The sequence below is a fragment of the Petromyzon marinus genome, chromosome 66 (assembly GCF_048934315.1).
Source record: "Petromyzon marinus isolate PM22_M1 ecotype Great Lakes invasive population chromosome 66, UKy_Petmar_22M1.pri1.0, whole genome shotgun sequence".
In the NCBI taxonomy this organism is placed as follows: domain Eukaryota; kingdom Metazoa; phylum Chordata; class Hyperoartia; order Petromyzontiformes; family Petromyzontidae; genus Petromyzon; species Petromyzon marinus.
Genome location: NC_133732.1, coordinates 9,567,372 through 9,588,320, shown reverse-complemented (window position 1 = coordinate 9,588,320; position 20,949 = coordinate 9,567,372). Strand labels below are relative to the sequence as shown.

General features: G+C 46.6%; 2 protein-coding genes across 6 annotated transcripts in view; one reads left to right on the top strand and one right to left on the bottom strand.

Moving 5' to 3' along the window:
• LOC116956677 (uncharacterized) overlaps positions 1-20,949 on the bottom strand; it is an 88,779-nt gene that overhangs the window by 14,062 nt on the left and 53,768 nt on the right. The gene's annotated exons all lie outside the window — the stretch shown is intronic.
• LOC116956667 (uncharacterized) overlaps positions 17,650-20,949 on the top strand; it is a 30,091-nt gene continuing 26,791 nt past the window's right edge. The window contains exon 1 of one of the 2 annotated variants that reach the window (XM_032978443.2): positions 17,650-17,781. The gene's annotated coding sequence lies outside the window, so the exon portion shown is untranslated. The remainder of the gene's footprint in view (positions 17,782-20,949) is intronic. The other variant, XM_032978442.2, reaches the window with a different exon arrangement.

Sequence of the window (20,949 nt, the reverse complement as noted above, 5' to 3'; positions counted from 1 at the left end):
ATTATTCAGAGTGGCGACCTTTTGAGTGAAACCTGCCTTCACCTTGCCCTTGCAACTTTTTTAATTCTCAAAAATATCGGAGCATTAAAATACCTGAAGTACTTGGTGAACTAGGATATTGAGCCCGATTTTTCGACTCAATATTTTCATTTCGAACTCATCGTAGTTTACGGCGACTGAACATCGATCATCGATCTCCCGGTCTCCATAGCAACAATGCAAGCCACGCCAGCAGTGCGCCACGTTGGCCGCTTGGGACGCGGGTCCTCCAAACTGAACACTGAGGGACTCTCCCGGGTGAAGTTGCGAGGATCTCGCGACCAGAACATTGATGTCCTGACGCTGCCAGTAAACCCCAATGTCTTTGAGCGCCCTACACGCCGGGCGCTACCGCATCCAACGGATACAACCTCATGACGAGCCACTGCCACCCAGAAATACGGCGCCAGCCATATACACGGGAAGAGCACCACAAAACTGAAAAAGACACCACCTACACCACCTCCAGCATCGAGGTATGGTGGGCGTTGGGTGGGGGGAGCAGTACATCCCCAAACGCGTGTGCAAAGCCCCGAATTACAAAACGGCCAAAGCCGGCCGCTCTCCCAGCGCGCCAAATCCCAGCCCTACGACACGTTGGTGACTTTCACGGGCACCGTTAACTCCGTGGCGTTAGGCAGTGGATCGGACCTCGCCGGCCGGACGTCCGCCGAAGATCTGCGCCCCGGGTTTTTGGGATCCGAAGCGGCGAGCAGCTCTCCACTCGGCTCGCTGGGCAACGTGACGGCAACCGCCCCCCTCCTCCCCCCCCCCCAGGACCTCGAACGAGACAGGTTTTGTTGCGTTAGATCGCATAAATATATAAATGTGTCGTTAAACCGGCCACCACCTGACGCAGCCAACCAGTAAAGGTTTGTCATGTAAACAGAACGTGCTGAGTACCGAGTACAATTACAATCAGTACTTAACTGGTACGGTACACTGGTGTGTTGCAGAGCAAATCCACAACATTTACAATCTGAGTACGACGTTTGGCCAGTAATTACAACTAGCATCATTAGGCGTCAGCCAGATCTGTGGAGAAATCCTCCTGTTTCTATCCCTCCAAGTAGCAGTAACATACCGATTGTGATTGTACTCGGTACTCAGATTGTAAATGTTGTGGATTTGCTCTGCAACACACAACCGGCTAGTGCTGTACTAGTAACGAATTGGCCACATTCTGTTTACGTGACACAACTCCTTACCAATTGGCTGTGTCGGGTGGTGGCGGGTTTAATGATGCATTTATATATTCACGCGATCTAACCCAACAAAACCTCTATTATGGATGACATTGCCCGTGTTATGTTTACAACCTAGTAGTAGGGCTAACTCCTGTGAACTACGTGCTAAACTAACTATGACTAACTACGTGTTAAACTGGGGGGGGCACGCTTCACGCGTCCCGCGGAACCTGGCCAAGGCCGACTGGGAGGCTGTAGAGGGAGCGAGATGAGTAGAAATTCCACCGCGGCAAACCACGGAGGAATGCTATCGCCGCTTTATTGGCCCCCTCACTGCGGCCGCCAAGACAAACACACGGATGGCGATAGTCACCCCAGTGCTTTCCAGGTGAAGCCTTCGTTGCAAAAAAAAAGTATTTAAAAAAAACACCCAGATTCAACACTTGGGCTGATGTGGGGCAGGCCAGATCTGTCGTTGTATCGTGTGCATTAGTCTCCGTCGACAACAGTCCGGATGCGACTGAAGCACCATCGAATAACGTTCTCCCTCAAGGCTTTGTTTACAGCTGAGTAATGTATTTATTATAGCTGCTGTTGGATCGAATCGACTTCGCTCTCAAGGCCGTGATACACTGGGGGCAACTGTGGGACATTTGAAACGACGAAACACATTTTTTTAAATTTTTTTACCAGGTGAGGCCAATTGTTGGCAGAAACTTTTTATTTATTTGAGCAACAATGCTGTTGGATCTAATCGACTTCGCTCTCAAGGCCGTGATACACTGGGGGGCAACTGTGGGACAAATTCAAAGATTTTGTTGTTATTTTACCAGGTAAGGCCAATTGTTGCCAGCAACTTTTTTTTCTGTGAACAACTATGGCAGCGTCAACTGGTGACCCGCGGGAGGGGGGCCCCCATTGGCCAACGAAGGCTCTGGGAGCGGCCCGCCAGCCCCACCCCCCCGCCGAGCCCCCCAGGCGCTCCGTACACACCGTCGATACGGATTCACAGAGAGACGGACAAGGGAGGCTGACGACGGGAGCCGAGGGGGGCTCGAGCGAGCGAGCGAGTGACAAGCGTCTCGAGGTGATACGGCGGCGACGCTCAAGGCGCGCGGATTCGTGGTCGCATGCTGCAGGTGGCACGGAGCGTCGCGGGACGAATACGACGGCGCGTGGCACGCGAGCACCTGCTGGTGTTATTGTGACCCACTGGAAGACGCGGTCATTCGTTTAGAGACCGGGCGACGCCGTTCTTAGGCAATGGAAAGGTTTTTGCGTTGTTCAAAAGTTTGGTTGATGAACCGGCGGTGATTGGTCTACAGAATACGGTAAAACAAAAACCTACGGTAGTCATGTGACCTCTTCATAATAGAGTTTTTTTTGGGTTAGATTGCGTAGATATAAATGTGTCGTTAAACCCGCCACCACCCGACACGGCCAAACGGTAAGGTTTCTCACGTAAACAAAACGCGGCCAATTCGTTACTAGTACAGCACTAACCGGTTGTGTGTTGCAGAGCAAATCCACAACATTTACAATCTGAGTACGACGTTTTGCCAGTAATTACAACTAGCATCAGTCATTACTGGCGAAACGTCGTACACACCAGTTAGTGCTGAACTAGTAGCGCATTGGCACGTTCTGTTTACGTGACAAACCTTTACTAATTAGCTGTATGGGGTGGTGGCGGGTTTAACAACACATTTACATTTTCGCGATCTAACCCAAAAAAAACCTCTATTGTGGATAATATTGGTCGCGAAGCCCTCCTACGCGTCAAAATGTGACCTCTTACCTCTGTTCCGATTGGACGCTGCAATGCCAATTGCCCGCTCGAGGGAGCTGTGCGGTCAGATTTGTCCAGAAATGGGCACAGTTTTTGTTTATTCACAAAAGAGAACAAGAAAAAGGTGGGCGGCAGCAGCAGCAGCAGCTGTTGTTGTTGTTGCTGACAATAGCCAGCAAAGACCGCGATCCATTTTGCCCAAGTACGGTGGCCCCGAGCCATGCTGACGAGTATTTCATACTGATGAGTATTTCATACGGACTACGCTGATGGGTATGATTATAAAATACTCATCAGTATTTCATACTCATATCCATCAGCGGAGTCTTTTTTTTAACGAGCATTCAAACGAGTCGAGTTGGATTTTCCAACTTAGCGAAACATTTATTTTTTTGTAAGTCAGATCCTTCTCTGAACATTGAACGCCGATTAATTATTTGGCCTTCACGAGCTACGGGAAACTAACCTGCGCGGAAGTTCACCGCACGTTAACATCCTTTCGTAGGACAACTATCTTTTTTACGCGTATCATAGAATAGCCGAATAGAATGTTATTTTACTTTGACGTGCATATGTATTTTTTTTGTTATCTCAATGCTAAGACTTAAACTAGTCTAGATGGTTGTGTTTTATTTGTGTTAAATCGAAGTCACCGTCTCCTTTTTCGTTTTTTGCCGCTGTCCACTTTCAGCCATCGGCCGGCCGGCTCAAGTGCGCGATTTTTGACGTGCACTCTCTTATTTCATGGACGCGCTCCGAGGCGTTGCATCGGTCACGTCTCCTCCGCCACCTCCTCCTCCGCCGCCGCCGCCGCCACCGGCTAGCTCAGCTTAGACTTGCATCGTGGTCGACTCGTGCATCGACGGACATCAACTCGTGCTCAAGCGCCGTGGGGCGTTCCACGACCGCCCTGGATGGTCGCCGCGGGCATTTACAAAAGCCGCTTCGGTCGGGCCCGGGTCCCTTTGTTATTCCAGGCTTTTCTAAATTCCTCGCCTGTACAGATGAACGGGAGCGCGTGTGCGCGCACGGAGTCCTCGCCCCGACTTCGCGCGGCTGTGGACGCGACACTCCCGCGGCATCCTGGGGAAAGCCCCCGCGCAACGTCTCGGTTCGGAAATGATTTATGTATCACGCCCCAGTTTAACACGTAGTAGTAGTAGTAGCAGGGCTTTCGCGACCAATACCATCCATAATACAGGCTTTTTTGGGGGTTAGATTGCGTTAATATATAAATGTGTCGTCAAACCTGCCGCCACCCGACACAGCCATTTTTTTAATGTTCTATTTAAGGAACGAAACGGGAGGATTTCACCACAAATCTGGCTGTCGCCTGGTGAAGCTAGTTGTGATTACTGCTGAAACGGCGTACTCAGATTGTAAATGTTGTGGCTTTTCTCTCCAACACACAACTGGTTAGTGCTGTACTAGTAATGAATTGGCGCGTTCTGTTTACGTGACAAACCCCTTACTGATTGGCTGTGTCGGGTGGTGGCGGGTTTAACGATACATTTACATATTTACACGATCTAACCTAAAAAAACTCTATTATCACGCCCCAGTTTCCTGGAACAAGATCGTCTGCATTCGCCTGTATTATCTTGCCTTCCCCGATTAAACTCTGTGGCATATCTGGCATTGCGTGCTTGTTTGGAGGAACAAAGCCGATTTCGGTTTTCCCTTTCGTCTAAGGGGGGGGGGGGACACTGACACAGCCGGGATCCAGGAGAAAGTCTACAATGTAAGAAGCGACCTGGCTATCACAAATTATAGCAGCTCAACCAAGTGGGCTTATCATCATCATCATCGTGTGGAAATTAATAGCAGCCGCCAAATACTCTAAACGCGTGGTGATGTTCATTAAATGTGGAGAAGAAAAACCGGAGGAACCCAGAGAAAAATCCACGCGACCACAAGGGGAGAGCGAGAGAGAGACGCAGACTCCAAATATACAGCAGCAGCAGGCATCGTCAGAGTCGGGATGGAACCCACAACCTCCTGTATACCAGGCGAGGGAGTTAACATCTCATAGCCACCGTGATGATGATGATGATGAGAGATGCAGACTCAAAATCTACAGCAGCAGGCATCGTCAGGGTCGGGATCGAACCCACGACCTCCTGCACACCAGGCGAGGGAGTTAACATCTTATAGCCACCGTGATGATGATGATGAGAGAGAGACGCAGACTCCAAATCTACAGCAGCAGGCATCGTCAGGGTCGGGATCGAACCCACGAACTCCTGCACACCAGGCGAGGTAGTTAACATTTCATAGCCACTTGCAATGACACTGACGACGATGCAAAGCGACTCGCTCGGTGAAGCGTCAAAGGGGTTTTTTTTTCAAGTTGAATTTTGCTGATAACGAGGACGCGCGTTCGATTCACCGATTTGATGAAGACGACGACGATGATGACCACTCGTGGCTGGATTGCAATTTGAATGTGTAATACCGTCACAAACCTGTCATCCCCTTATCAGTGCCCTCCCTTATTACAGACCAATTCAGACCTCATTGGTCACCCTGTGCCCCTTACAAATCTCAACGTTCGTCCTACAAAGTCCCATAATCACAAGGGAGAAACACAAACACATAGACACATTAATTGTGTTTGGCCGTATTGAAACAGCTGTATGCCATGTGCACCTGAAATCTCAATTTCCCCCGCACAAGAATGCGGGGTAAATCGTATGGGTTGACAGCTGTGTACCGTGCACAGGTGCAGTTAGCTGAGTGAGGGCGACTTTGTGATTGTCGCTGATGGGAATCAATGGGGGGGGGGGGGGCAATAAGACAAAGACCTCCCGTATAGCCTTAACAGACTGATAGGGCAAGTGCTGTTCGCGAGCACCCACAAAGACATATTCATCCGTATAGATTGTTGGGGCAAGTGCTATTTGCGAGCACCTACAAAGACATACACTGCAATGTTCACTATACTATACACTACACGAAACACCACACTATAATTGTAAATGTTTCAGTGTGTTTACTCTCCAACACACAGCCGGTTAGTGGTATACCAGTAACTTATTGGCCACGTTTTGTTTACGTGACAAACATTTACTGATTGGCTGTCGGGTGGTGGCGGTTTACGCGATCTAACCCCAAAAAAAACTTTATTATGGATATTGGTCGCGAAAGCACTGTGCGTTAAACCGACAATACACACAAACACAACAGGAATGCCAAGTATAGGAAAGGTAAACAGATCACTTACAAATATATGCAAATAAAACTAAACTAATATTTTTCGTTTATCTTTCCAGGTAAAGCCCACTGAAATATTCATTTCTTTTTCAGAAGCGACCCTTTGGGTATTACAAATGATAGTTTAGCAAAGTGGTTTAGGGGCCGTCCATAAATGACGTCACGCACCTAGGGAGGGGGGGTCAGACATTTGTGACGATATGTGACGAGGGGGGGGGGGTTTGAGAAACGTGACGTCACATCAAAATGCGCAACTTTATAAATAACTATAGGCAACACGTTCTACTTAATTAAATAGACTTTTTAATAAATGTTTTCTCCTACAACATCAGAGTTGCAGCGCCACATTAAATACGCACTACAATGACAATAGTTTAAAGCGATTTGAAACACGTTTTATTTTCAAAATGGAAATATGGTTTGGGGGGGGGCAGAGCTATGTGACGTCATATTTGAGGGGGGTCTGACTTTTTGTGACGCCGTTTGACGGGGGGGGGGTCAAAAATCGCGTGACGTCATTTAAGGACGGCCCCTTACCAGGTAAACCCACTGAGCTAGTCATTTATTTTTCGGAAGCGACCCTTTGGCTATTACAAATGATAGTTTAGCAAAGTGGCTTATCATCATCATGGTCGACGTCGTGTGGAAATGTATAGCCGGGGCCTTGTCGATGCCCGCATTTGGAAACTAAGCGAGCATAGCGTTGCAGAATCGGAATCCGTTTTTCGACTGGAGTAGGAGGAATCTGAAGAGCTATACAGCTCTTTGCTCACAGATGTAGCAGTTAGGGGCGCGGGGTTTAGAAACGTTGCAACAACAAACACGATCGGAGTGCAACGTATAGACAGAGTAAACAAATCACTTTAAAAAGATATTCAAATAAAACTAAAACATTGTTTTTATCTTAACAGGTAAAGCCCACTGAGCTATGAGCTTCAGAAGCGACTGTGACTATCACAAATGATATTTGACCGAAGTGGCTTATATAAGAACATGTTTTACCCTTTCTGCCAATAAAACAGATGCTGAGATGTTAAAACACCAAACAGAAACCTTTTTTTTTGCGAGGAATCACAAATTTGTGAATGTGTCTGTTCGAAATGTTTAGCATACTTCCCGACATGCAACAAACTTTACATTTGGCATGTGGGTAGCTTCCAGACTGTACACAATGCAAAAAGTATAAAAATATACTTTTGTATTTGGCAGGGGCGGGGGGTGCGCAATAATGTATATATTTTGCACGGCAAGTGAGCGGTGACGTCACATCTGTGATGTCACCCGCATGCGGCAGCGTCACGCAGTGTGACTGCTGACGTCACGCATCCCCCCCCCCTAAAAACCCTCCAGTGTAGGCCGTTACTTCAAGACAAAAATCTAAGTCTCGGGTGAAGCCGTGTAGTCAAGCTAGTTAGAAATATATTTTTCTAGATTTGAAACTTTCGTGACTGCAAGGATTCATACTCTTTGTTTTTTTCGGTAAAGTCACGTAGGTAAAAATTAAATTAAATCACGACGTTTCGGAGGCAACACAAGCTTCCTTCATCAGGTGTAATTCTTGTTTTTTTAACAGTTATTTTGCTGTGCCTTTTTTTTTACACCTGATGAAGGAAGCTTGTGTTGCCTCCGAAACGTCGTGATTTAATTTTGTTGTTTTCATTTATTTTAATTTTTACCCACGTGACTTTACCGAAAACACCAAAGGGTATTAATGGTTTTCGATGTAAAGCTTTCGTGACTGCAAGGATTCGTCTTCTTTGGTTCTTTCGGTAAAGTCACGCAGAATGAGAATAAAATAATACATCAATGAAACAAAATAACACAATAAAATTCTCACGACGTTTCGGCCACAACACATGTGGCCTTCTTCAGGAAGCTCTGTCGTCCCGACAGGTCTGTTCCTTTCACCTGAAGAAGGCCACTTGTGTTGTGGCCGAAACGTCGTGAGAATTTTATTGTGTTATTTTGTTTCATTAATTTATTATTTTATTCTCATTCTGCGTGGTGACTTTACCGAAAGAACCAAAGCAGAGGGTATTAATATTTTTGTTACACTGGCAAGACAGGTCACGTGTTAAAATGGCGCGTCATCGTCGTCGTCATCATCATCACGTGGGGAAATGTACAGCAGGGGGCGTGTCAGTGCCCGGACGCAGCCTCGCGAAATTGAAATCGAGGCGTACCGTTCCATCGATTCCGCCCCCAAGTCGATCCGACAACCGCGCCCACCTCCGTTGAGAGGATCGTGGGGCTTAATTGACCGCGTCGATTCACTCGCAAGCGATCCCACGGATCGAGCGATGTCATAGGTCCCTTCTGAAATTGAAGTTCATTGCCTCCGTTGGGCTTTGGCGGTTAATATTTTAAAAAATTCGTTTTGTGAACGTCACAAGTTTAGAGTTATTTGGCTGCTGCTATAAATGTCCACGCGATGATGATGATTCATCATCATCTAACATCATCATCATTGATGATGATTCATCATAATCTATCATCATCATTGATGATGATGTCAAGCCACTTTGGTTGAGTCGCTACCGTTTTCGATGGCCAGATCGCCTCTGAAAGCGAACTCCAAAACAGCTCAGGCCTTACCTGGTAAAATACAAATAGTTTAGTTTTAGCTGTGTATATATTTTTTTAAAGTGATTTGTTCACCTTTCCTCTAGTTTGTACTCCCATCGTGCTTTTTGTACTGTTTGTTGTTGTAACGTTCTGACCCCGTGCCTCTGACTGTGGACATCTGTGAGCTAAGAGCTTTACAGCTCATCGGATTCCTCCAGCTCAATATATATGATTCTGTATCGACTCATCGAGAGTTAATCACTGCGTCGATTCGTTCGCAAGCAATCCACGGATCGAGTAGTCCCATTGGTTAAGCACATCGTACCGTGAAATGCCCGCCCCCCCTTATTTTCTGATTGGCTAACATCAACACGATTGGTGATTGGCTGGCGGTCCGTTTTTTTGCCCATCTGACGTCACAGAAGCCACCTCCCTCACGGGCATCGCGAAGGACATTACCTGTGACGTCACCGCGCAGTCGACTCTCTCGGCGGTCATCTTAGTAAGGTCACAGCACGCGGGCGGGCTGCGAGGGCCCTTGAGTTGCTTATTGCAAGGCCGTAGCCATGGTGTCTTTCGTTGGGGGGGGGGGGGCTCTTGGGGGGGTCCCCCCCCCCAGAAAAAAATATCTACATTTGAAAACTAATTTCCTGCCTAAAATATTTTTTAAAAAATTCACTAACACATAGGATGGACTTTTAATGTATTTTTTAACAATCATGTCTAATAGTGTTATTGTATTTACATTGCTCTGTGTTTGCTTTTTTTTACATTTCTTGATTCATTGTATGTAATGGCAGATATTAGGGATTAATAAAGTACAACCATAACCACAATCATTGCAACAGAAATCTACGCGTTGATTTATACGAAGGCAGGTCCAGATATTGTGGCCAAGGTTTAGCAAATTGTTTTTATTTACATAGCATAGACATTATTTTATAGCAATATATTGGGGCGGGGGGGATGTGTCCCCCCCCCCGCCCCAATATATTATCATTACGGCCTTGGCTTATTGAATGAAAATCACGAGAATGACCAACGCAGAAGATCCCCTGGGGATTTGATCTTCGACGAAGCTGCTCATGGTTCAGCCCAAACCCCAATCAGCCACTTCACCAACCATTACAGCAGCAGCAGCAAGGTGATAGCTGATGATGCACAAATGGAACGCTACAAAGTCCCTCCAGTAGTGGTGGTGCCACCACGACTGTGGTTATCCAGACCAGAGACAGTACACAACGCGTACCGACGCAGTGCCCCGATAGACGAATTCGAAGGAGACAGTCACAGCGACGATGACGATGATTCACTACTCCACTACTGCCCCTGTGACTCGGTTTTCTGCCTCAGGGCCGTAATTATAATATAAATTGGGGGACACACCCCCCCCCCAATATTCAAGTACAGTATGCTCAAAATGGCCCCCCAATATGCTGTAAAAATAATTGCTATGCTATGTAAATAAAACAATTTGTTAAACCTTGGCCACAATAGCTGGTCTTGTCTTCACTTAAATCAATGCATAGATTTATATGATTGTGGTTATGGTTGTACTTTATGAATCCCTAATCTCTGTCATTACATACAATGAAACAAGAAATGGTAAAAAAGTAAAAACAGAGCAATGTAAATACAATAACACTATTAGACATTGTAAAAAATCAATAAAAAGTTCATCCCACGTGTTAGTGAATTTTGTAATATTTTAGGCAGGAAATTCGTTTTCAAATGTAGATATTTTTCTAGGGGGGGACCCCCAGACACCCTGGAAGATTTGGGCCCCCCCAATGTTGACTCCATGGCTACGGCCTTCGTCTGCCTTGACCACCAGCACGTGAGATCATCGACATCATCCGTACGAAAGAAGAGTCATAGAATGTTTATTTCTACAGTCTCACCAACAACCTATGGCAGCGGGGGAGCTTGCAGGCTTCTAGACTTGACTGCCCCTTTGTAAAGTTACAAAGACCAAGATCCCCTTCCCGGTGTAGCCTTAACAGACTGTTGGGGCTAACACTGTAAAGCGAGCAGCACCTACAGTGAGGGAAAAAAGTATTTGATCGCCTGCTGATTTTGTACGTTTGCCCACTGACAAAGAAATGATCAGTCTATAATTTTAATGGTAGGTTTATTTGAACAGTGAGAGACAGAATAACAACAACAAAATCCAGAAAAACGCATGTCAAAAATGTTATAAATTGATTTGCATTTTAATGAGGGAAATAAGTATTTGACCCCTCTGCAAAACATGACTTAGTACTTGGTGGCAAAACCCTTGTTGGCAATCACAGAGGTCAGACGTTTCTTGTAGTTGGCCACCAGGTTTGCACACATCTCAGGAGGGATTTTGTCCCACTCCTCTTTGCAAATCTTCTCCAAGTCATTAAGGTTTCGAGGCTGACGTTTGGCAACTCGAACCTTCAGCTCCCTCCACAAATTTTCTATGGGATTAAGGTCTGGAGACTGGCTAGGCTACTCCAGGACCTTAATGTGCTTCTTCTTGAGCCACTCCTTTGTTGCCTTGGCCGTGTGTTTTGGGTCATTGTCATGCTGGAATACCCATCCACGACCCATTTTCAATGCCCTGGCTGAGGGAAGGAGGTTCTCACGCAAGATTTGACGGTACATGGCCCCGTCCATCGTCCCTTTGATGCGGTGAAGTTGTTCTGTCCCCTTAGAAAAACACCCCCAAAGCATAATGTTTCCACCTCCATGTTTGACGGTGGGGATGGTGTTCTTGGGATCATAGACAGCATTCCTCCTCCTCCAAACACGGCGAGTTGAGTTGATGCCAAAGAGCTCCATTTTGGTCTCATCTGACCACAACACTTTTACTCAGTTGTCCTCTGAATCATTCAGATGTTTATTGGCAAACTTCAGACGGGCATGTATATGTGCTTTTTTGAGCAGGGGGACCTTGCGGGCGCTGCAGGATTTCAGACTTTCACGGCGTAGTGTGTTACCAATTGTTTTGTTGGTGACTATGGTCCCAGCTGCCTTGAGATCATTGACAAGATCCTCCCGTGTAGTTCTGGGCTGATTCTTCACCGTTCTCATGATCATTGCAACTCCACGAGGTGAGATCTTGCATGGAGACCCAGGCCGAGCGAGATTGACAGTTCTTTTGTGTTTCTTCTATTTGCGAATAATCGCACCAAAAGTGGTCACCTCACCAAGCTGCTTGGCAATGGTCTTGTAGCCCATTCCAGCATTGTGTAGGTCTACAATCTTGTCCCTGACATCCTTGGAGAACTCTTTGGTCTTGGCCATGGTGGAGAGTTTGGAATCTGATCGATTGATTGCTTCTGTGGACAGGTGTCTTTTATACAGGTAACAAGCTGAGATTAGGAGCACTCCCTTTAAGAGTGTGCTCCTAATCTCAGCTCGTTTCCTGTATAAAAGACACCTGGGAGCCAGAAATCTTTCTGATTGAGAGGGTGTCAAATACTTATTTCCCTCATTAAAATGCAAATAAATTTATAACATTTTTGACATGCGTTTTTCTGGATTTTTTTGTTGTTATTCTGTCTCTCACTGTTCAAATAAACCTACCATTAAAATTATAGACTGATCATATCTTTGTCAGTGGGCAAACGTACAAAATCAGCAGGGGATCAAATACTTTTTTCCCTCACTGTATGAAGTCTGGCACGGCCACACGAGGGGATGGGTGGCCAGCACCACGCCCGGCCTGCTAAAGCTGCCCAACCACCACCAGAATCTTTACTCGGACTGGAGGAAGAATCCGATGTGCTGTAAAGCTATTCTATCACGGGTGTCCAGTTGGGGCACGCGGGGTCAGCAAGTCGCAACAAACAAACACAACACTCACAAACACGACAGCAGTGCCAAATAGAACAAAGGGGTAAGCGGAGTCACTAAATAGAAACACATTCATAATCTTAGTTTTTTCGGTAAAGTCACGTTGAAGAGAAACAACAAAATAATAAAAAATATATAAAACAATAAAAATTCTCACGACGTTTCGACCATAACTCAAACGGTCGTCTTCAGGTGTGTTGGTTCGCATAAATTTATTTTTAAACGGCGCATTTTTAAACGGCGCATTATTATTTTGTTGTTTCTCTTCAACGTGACTTTACCGAAAAAACTAAGAATATGAATTACTGCAGTCACGAAAGCTTTAAATCAAAATAAAAACACATTCATTACATAAATCGGGTTCATCAAGATTGGGCAGGGGTGGGGGGGCAAAAACAACAAACACAACAACAACATAAGAGTCCCTGACAGGTGAGGTCCACTAGGGGCATGCCCAGTGCCGGATGAAGCTAGTGCGGGGCCTCTAGCATGTGTTATAAAGGGGCCCTAAAAAAAAACACGTAAAAACATGCACTTTTTTACTTGCATAGTAAAGTAATTGTATTATTTCATTTGCTATACAGCCAGATAATACGACAAATCGCTAACCTTAAACACCCATTCTAGATGTTAAGCTTTCGTGACTGCAAGGATTCATACTCTTTGGTTTTTTCGGTAAAGTCACGTAGGTAAAAAAATGAATAAAATAAAATAAATGAAAAACAACTAAATTAAATCACGACGTTTCTCAAGATGAACAGATACCCTAACCGTACTATCCGCCAAGCTGTTTCTCCTACCATACAGAAACAACTACCTGAAACTCCGATCAAAATCATCACGTTGCCATACATAGCAGGCGTTACAAAAATATTTCCAAAATTCTAAACAAACACAAGATCCAGGTCCGGTTCAATACAGTACACAAAATCCGTGATCTGATCCCATCCGTAAAGGATGTCATTCCTGACTTACAGTACCCCGGTGTTTACAAATTGAGTTGTACCTGCGATGACTGCTATATCGGGGAGACGAAACGACATATTTCTGACCGAATTCGCGAGCACAAATCAGATTTGAAACATGCCAGAACGAATTCTTCAGCCGTAGCTGATCATTGTTTCAACACAGCGAGGTTTGTCAGTGGGCAAACAATAGGTTTATTGTTTTCTCCGATACCAAAGTACTCTGCAAACCTCCCGAATACTACCAAAGATTTGTCCATGACGCCATTCAGATATATAAACATAGACACAACTTCAACCGAGAGTATGGTTTTAAATTAAGCAATCATTGGAAAGATGTCATCAACCAAGTCAAACTTTAGCTGCCTTATAATTGTACAGCCATTTCTATTTCTTCCAGTTGGTTTCTATTCCCAGCTTGATTAGCCCCCCTTTTTTAACCAAGTTAAACCTAAGTTAAACTTTAACAGGCTTATAGTTTACAGCAGTATACTGCAAGGCAACCAGTTTGTCAGCTTAAATACTGCCACCTGCCTCTGGTTCATGTATGTAATGCTCTTCAACCTGCACACGGCCATCTCACCCCCCTAACCCCCTGCAGCATAACAAAAGGACGGCTTAACTTAGCCCCACCCCCTACGGCACCTTCCTGGCTCCTCCCCCCCCCCTTAACCTGTATATAATCTCGGGTATCTTAGAGCTCTCTTCACTTGATACAGCAATTTTGCTGTGACGGTTTCCACCTGAAGACGGAAGCTTGTGTTGCCTCCGAAACGTCGTGATTTTATTTAGTTTTTCATTGATTTTATTGATGTTTTACCTACGTGACTTAAACACCCAGTCGTTCATAAAAGTTAAAGGCAGTATAGTACTTTAGTAATAGAGCAAGTGCAGAATCGATGAACCGGAATTTATAGCTTGAAAGCATTTACAGTGAAGGAAAAAAGGATTTGATCCCCTGCTGATTTTGTACGTTTGCCCACTGACAAAGAAATGATCAGTCTATAATTTTAATGGTAGGTTTATTTGAACAGTGAGAGACAGAATAACAACAAAAAATCCAGAAAAACGCATGTCAAAAATGTTATAAATTGATTTGTATTTTAATGATGGAAATAAGTATTTGACCCCTCTGCAAAACATAACTTAGTACTTGGTGGCAAAACCCTTGTTGGCAATCACAGAGGTCAGACGTTTCTTGTAGTTGGCCACCAGGTTTGCACACATCTCAGGAGGGATTTTGTCCCACTCCTCTTTGCAGATCTTCTCCAAGTCATTAAGGTTTCGAGGCTGACGTTTGGCAACTCGAACCTTCAGCTCCCTCCACAGATTTTCTATGGGATTAAGGTCTGGAGACTGGCTAGGCCACTCCAGGAGCTTAATGTGCTTCTTTTTGAGCCACTCCTTTGTTGCCTTGGCCGTGTGTTTTGGGTCATTGTCATGCTGAAATACCCATCCACGACCCATTTCAATGCCCTGGCTGAGGGAAGGAGGTTCTCACGCAAGATTTGACGGTACATGGCCCCGCCCATCGTCCCTTTGATGCGGTGAAGTTGTCTTGTCCCCTGAGCAGAAAAACACCCCCAAAGCATAATGTTTCCACCTCCATGTTTGACGGTGGGGATGGTGTTCTTGGGGTCATAGGCAGTATTCCTCCTCCTCCAAACACGGTGAGTTGAGTTGATGCCAAAGAGCTCCATTTTGGTCTCATCTGACCACAACACTTTCACCCAGCTGTCCTCTGAATCATTCAGATGTTCATTGGCAAACTTCAGACGGGCATGTATATGTGCTTTCTTGAGCAGGGGGACCTTGCGGGCGCTGCAGGATTTCAGTCTTTCACGGCGTAGTGTGTTACCAATTGTTTTGTTGGTGACTATGGTCCCAGCTGCCTTGAGATCATTGACAAGATCCTCCCGTGTAGTTCTGGGCTGATTCCTCACCGTTCTCATGATCATTGCAACTCCACGAGGTGAGATCTTGCATGGAGCCCCAGGCCGAGGGAGATTGACAGTTCTTTTGTGTTTCTTCCATTTGCGAATAATCGCACCAACTGTTGTTACCTTCTCACCAAGCTGCTTGGCAATGGTCTTGTAGCCCATTCCAGCCTTGTGTAGGTCTACAATCTTGTCCCTGACATCCTTGGAGAGCTCTTTGGTCTTGGTCATGGTGGAGAGTTTGGAATCTGGTTGTGATGGCTGTGTGTGTGATGGCTGTGTGTGTGATGGCTGTGTGTGATGGCTGTGTGTGTGATGGCTGTGTGTGTGATGGCTGTGTGTGTGATGGTTGTGTGTGTGATGGCTGTGTGTGTGATGGCTGTGTGTGTGATGGCTGTGTGTGTGATGGCTGTGTGTGTGATGGCTGTGTGTGTGATGGCTGTGTGTGTGATGGTTGTGTGTGTGATGGCTGTGTGTGTGATGGCTGTGTGTGTGATGGCTGTGTGTGTGATGGCTGTGTGTGTGATGGCTGGGTGTGATGGCTGTGTGTGTGATGGCTGTGTGTGTGATGGCTGTGTGTGTGATGGTTGTGTGTGTGATGGCTGTGTGTGATGGCTGTGTGTGTGATGGCTGTGTGTGTGATGGCTGTGTGTGTGATGGTTGTGTGTGTGATGGCTGTGTGTGTGATGGTTGTGTGTGTGATGGCTGTGTGTGATGGCTGTGTGTGTGATGGCTGTGTGTGATGGCTGTGTGTGTGATGGCTGTGTGTGTGATGGTTGTGTGTGTGATGGCTGTGTGTGTGATGGCTGTGTGTGTGATGGCTGTGTGTGTGATGGTTGTGTGTGATGGCTGTGTGTGTGATGGCTGTGTGTGTGATGGCTGTGTGTGTGATGGTTGGTGGGGGGGGTTGGTGGGGGGGCTGGTGGGGGGGGGTTGGTGGGGGGGCTGGTGGGGGGGCTGGTGGGGGGGTTGGTGGGGGGGGTTGGTGGGGGGGTCGGTGGGGGGGGGGGTTGGTGGGGGGGGTTGGTGGGGGGGCTGGTGGTGGCTGGTGGGGGGGTTGGTGGGGGGGGTTGGTGGGGGGGCTGGTGGTGGGGGTGGCTGGTGGGGGGGGGTTGGTGGGGGGGGGCTGGTGGTCGACCGACTTGACCGGTTCGAGAGAACTCCATCAAGCGATGTCGTCAGCTCGTGGCGAGGAGCGAGAATCCGCAGCGCGCCCAGCGTCGCGCCAACCACAGCGCCACCGCTCCCTAAAACACCCCCCCGCCCCCCCCCCATCGCTCCACCCGCCCCCCGCCCCCATCCACCGCTCCACCCCCCCACCCCCCACCGCTCTCCCATCCCCCATCCCGGCGGCCTGGGCCCGACACGAGAGCCTCTCCCGCATCCCGGCCTCGTTTCACATCTCCCGCCGTCGTTTCGTTGTCTCCCTCTCGCCACCCCCTCCGCCTCCTCCTCTCTCCCCTCCTCCTCCTCCCTCACGGCCTCCTCCTCTCTCTCCTCCTCCTCCTCTCTCTCCTCCCTCACGGCCTCCTCCTCCTCTCTCTCCCCTCCTCTCTCTCTCCTCTCCTCCCTCCCCTCCTCCTCCCTCACGGCCTCCTCCTCCTCTCTCCCTTCCTCCTCCTCTCTCCCCTCCTCTCTCTCCTCTCTCCCCTCCTCCTCCTCTCTCTCCTCCCTCACGGCCTCCTCCTCCCGCGCTTCTGTGCCACCTCCCGTTGCTCATTCCTCCTCCATCACCGCCACCACCACCACCATCGCCTGTTGTTGGGTTTTGTCTGCCGCGAGCTCTCTCGCTCGTGTCTCGCTCACTCTCTGTGTCTCTGTCTGTGTGTCTCTCTGTCTGTGTGTCTCTCTGTCTGTGTGTGTCTCTGTGTGTCTCTCTGTGTCTGTGTGTCTCTGTGTGTCTCTGTGTGTGTCTCTCTCTGTGTCTCTGTGTGCCTCTGTCTCTCTGTGTCTCTGTGCCTCTCTGTGTGTGTCTCTGTCTGTGTGTGTCTCTGTCTCTCTGTCTCTCTATCTCTCTATCTCCATCCATGGCGAGGTTCGCGTCTGCCTGAACAAACCCTCCCCCATCATTCTCCCAACTCTCTCTCTAGAAGGCCATTGTAGTGTCCTGACGGCCATCACCACCACCACCACTGTGTGTATTTCACGTTTTCCCTACCATTGTAACAACAACAACCAACAACAACAACAACCACCAACCACCACCAAGCACCAAGCACCACGGCCTGCGACTGACCATCACCACCACCACAGCGCTCCGGGTCTGTTGTTCTCAACCCGCACAACCACCAACAACAACAACCACCAACAACAACCACTAACAGCAACCAACAACCACCACCACCAATAACCACCAACAACCACCACCAATAACCACCACCAATAACCACCAACAACCACCACCAATAACCACCAACAACCACCACCACCAACAACCACCGCCACCAACAAATACCAACGACCACCACCAACAACCACCACCACCAACAACCACCGCCACCAACAAATACCAACGACCACCACCAACAACCACCACCACCAACAACCACCACCACCAACAACCACCAAACACCACCACCAACAACCACCACCACCAACAACCACCAAACACCACCACCAACAACCACCACCACCAACAACCACCAATAACCACCACCAACAACCACCAACAACTACCACCACCAACAACCACCACCAAACACCACCACCAACAACCACCACCACCAACAACCACCAACAACCACCATCAATAACCACCACCAACAACCACCAACAACTACCACCACCAACAACCACCACCAAACACCACCACCAACAACCACCACCAACAACCACCAACAACAACCACCACCAACAACCACCACCACCAACAACCACCACCAACAACCACCACCAATAACCACCAACAACCACCACCAACAACCACCACCACCAACAACCACCACCAACAACCACCACCAACAACCACCACCAACAACCACCAACAACCACCACCAACAACCACCACCAACCACCACCAACAACCACCACCAATAACCACCAACAACAACCACCACCACCAACCACCAACAACAACCACCAACAACAATAACCACCAACAACAATAACCACCAACAACAACCACCATCAACCACCACCACCAACAACCACCACCAACAACCACCAACAACCACCATCAACAACCACCACCAACAACCACCACCAAACACCACCACCAATAACCACCAACAACAACCACCACCAACAACAATAACCACCAACAACCACCAACAACAATAACCACCAACAACAACCACCAACAACAACCAACAACAACAACCACCACCAAACACCACCACCAACAACCACCACCAACAACCACCAACAACAACCACCACCATCAACCACCACCAACAACCACCACCATCAACCACCACCAACAACCACCACCATCAACCACCACCAACAACCACCAACAACAACAACCACCACCAACAACCACCACCAACCATCACCAACAACAACAACCACCACCAACAACCACCAACAACAACAACCACCACCACCACAGCGTTCCGGGTCTTCTGTTCTCAACGCGCACAACAACAACAGCTGCAGACAACAACAACAACACAAATCTTTAGCGCTATTTTCGTTTGCCGATAACGACGTTGAATTCGTGTGCGAGCTTTGTTGTTTAGGTGCTCGTGGTGTTGTTGTAAATGTTTGTAAATGTTTGTTGCGTGAGGGGTGTTTGTGTGTCTGCGTGTTCTGAGGGGATCCTGTTCGCCTCTGTTGTGACAGTTTTATTGGCGGGAAGAAGGGGGAAGGGGTCGTGGATGGAGCGGGGAGGGGAAGGAAGGAGGGGAAGGACTAAGTGGAGGGGAAGGACTAAGGGGAAGGACTAAGGGGAGGTGAAGGAAGGGGAAGGAATGAGGGGAGGTGAAGGAAGGGGAAGGACTAAGGGGAGGTGAAGGAAGGGGAAGGACTAAGGGGAAGGACTAAGAGGAGGTGAAGGAAGGGGAAGGAATGAGGGGAGGTGAAGGAAGGAGAATGAAGGAGGGGAGGTGAAGGGGATGAAGAAGGGGAGGTGAAGGAAGGGAAGGACTAAGGGGAGGTGAAGGAATGAGGGGAGGTGAAGGAAGGAGGAAGGGGAGGTGAAGGAGGGAGGAAGGGGAGGTGAAGGAAAGAAGGGGAAGGAATGGAGAAGGGATGAATGAGGGGATTTGTGGCGATGAAGGAGGCATGATGAGAATCGTTTTCAAAGCCGCACGGACTATTACCTTGAACTATTACTGTGAACTATTGCTGTGAAGTATTATTGTGAAGTATTATTGTTAACTATTACTGTGAACTATTATTGTGAACTATTATGGTGAACTATTATGGTGAACTATTATGGTGAACTATTACTGTGAACTATTACTGTGAAGTATTATTGTGAACTATTATTGTGAACTATTATGGTGAACTATTATGGTGAACTATTACTGTGAACTATTACTGTGAACTATTGTGAAGTATTATTGTGAACTATTACTGTGAACTATTGTGAAGCATTATTGTGAACTATTACTGTGAAGTATTATTGTGAACTGTTATTGTGAACTGTTATTGTCAACTATTGTGAACTATTGTGAAGTATTGTGAAGTATTATTGTTAACTATTACTGTGAACTATTGTGAACTGTTATTGTGAACTATTGTGAAGTATTATTGTGAACTGTTATTGTGAAGTATTATTGTGAACTGTTATTATGAACTATTGTTAACTATTATGGTGAACTATTACTGTGAAGTATTGTGAAGTATTATCGTGAACTGTTATGGTGAACTATTGTGAAGTATTATTGTGAAGTATTATTGTGAACTATTGTGAAGTATTATTGTGAACTGTTATGGTGAACTATTGTGAACTATTATGGTGAACTATTATTGTGAACTATTACTGTGACGTATTATTGTGAACTATTACTGTGAAGTATTATTGTGAATTGTTATTGTGAACTATTATTGTGAAGTATTATTGTGAACTGTTATTGTGAACTATTATTGTGAACTATTATTGTGAACTATTGTGAAGTATTATTGTGAACTGTTATCGTGAACTATTGTGAAGTATTATTGTGAACTGTTATTGGGAACTGTTATTGTGAAGTATTATTGTGAAGTATTATTGTGAACTGTTATTGTGAAGTATTATGGTCAACTATTATTGTGAACTATTACTGTGAAGTATTATTGTGAAGTATTACTGTGAAGTATTATTGTGAACTGTTATTGTGAAGTATTATGAAGTATTACTGTGAAGTATTATTGTGAACTGTTATTGTGAAGTATTATGAAGTATTATTGTGAAGTATTATTGTGAACTGTTATTGTGAACTATTGTGAAGTATTATTGTGAAGTATTATTGTGAACTGTTATTGTGAAGTATTATTGTGAACTG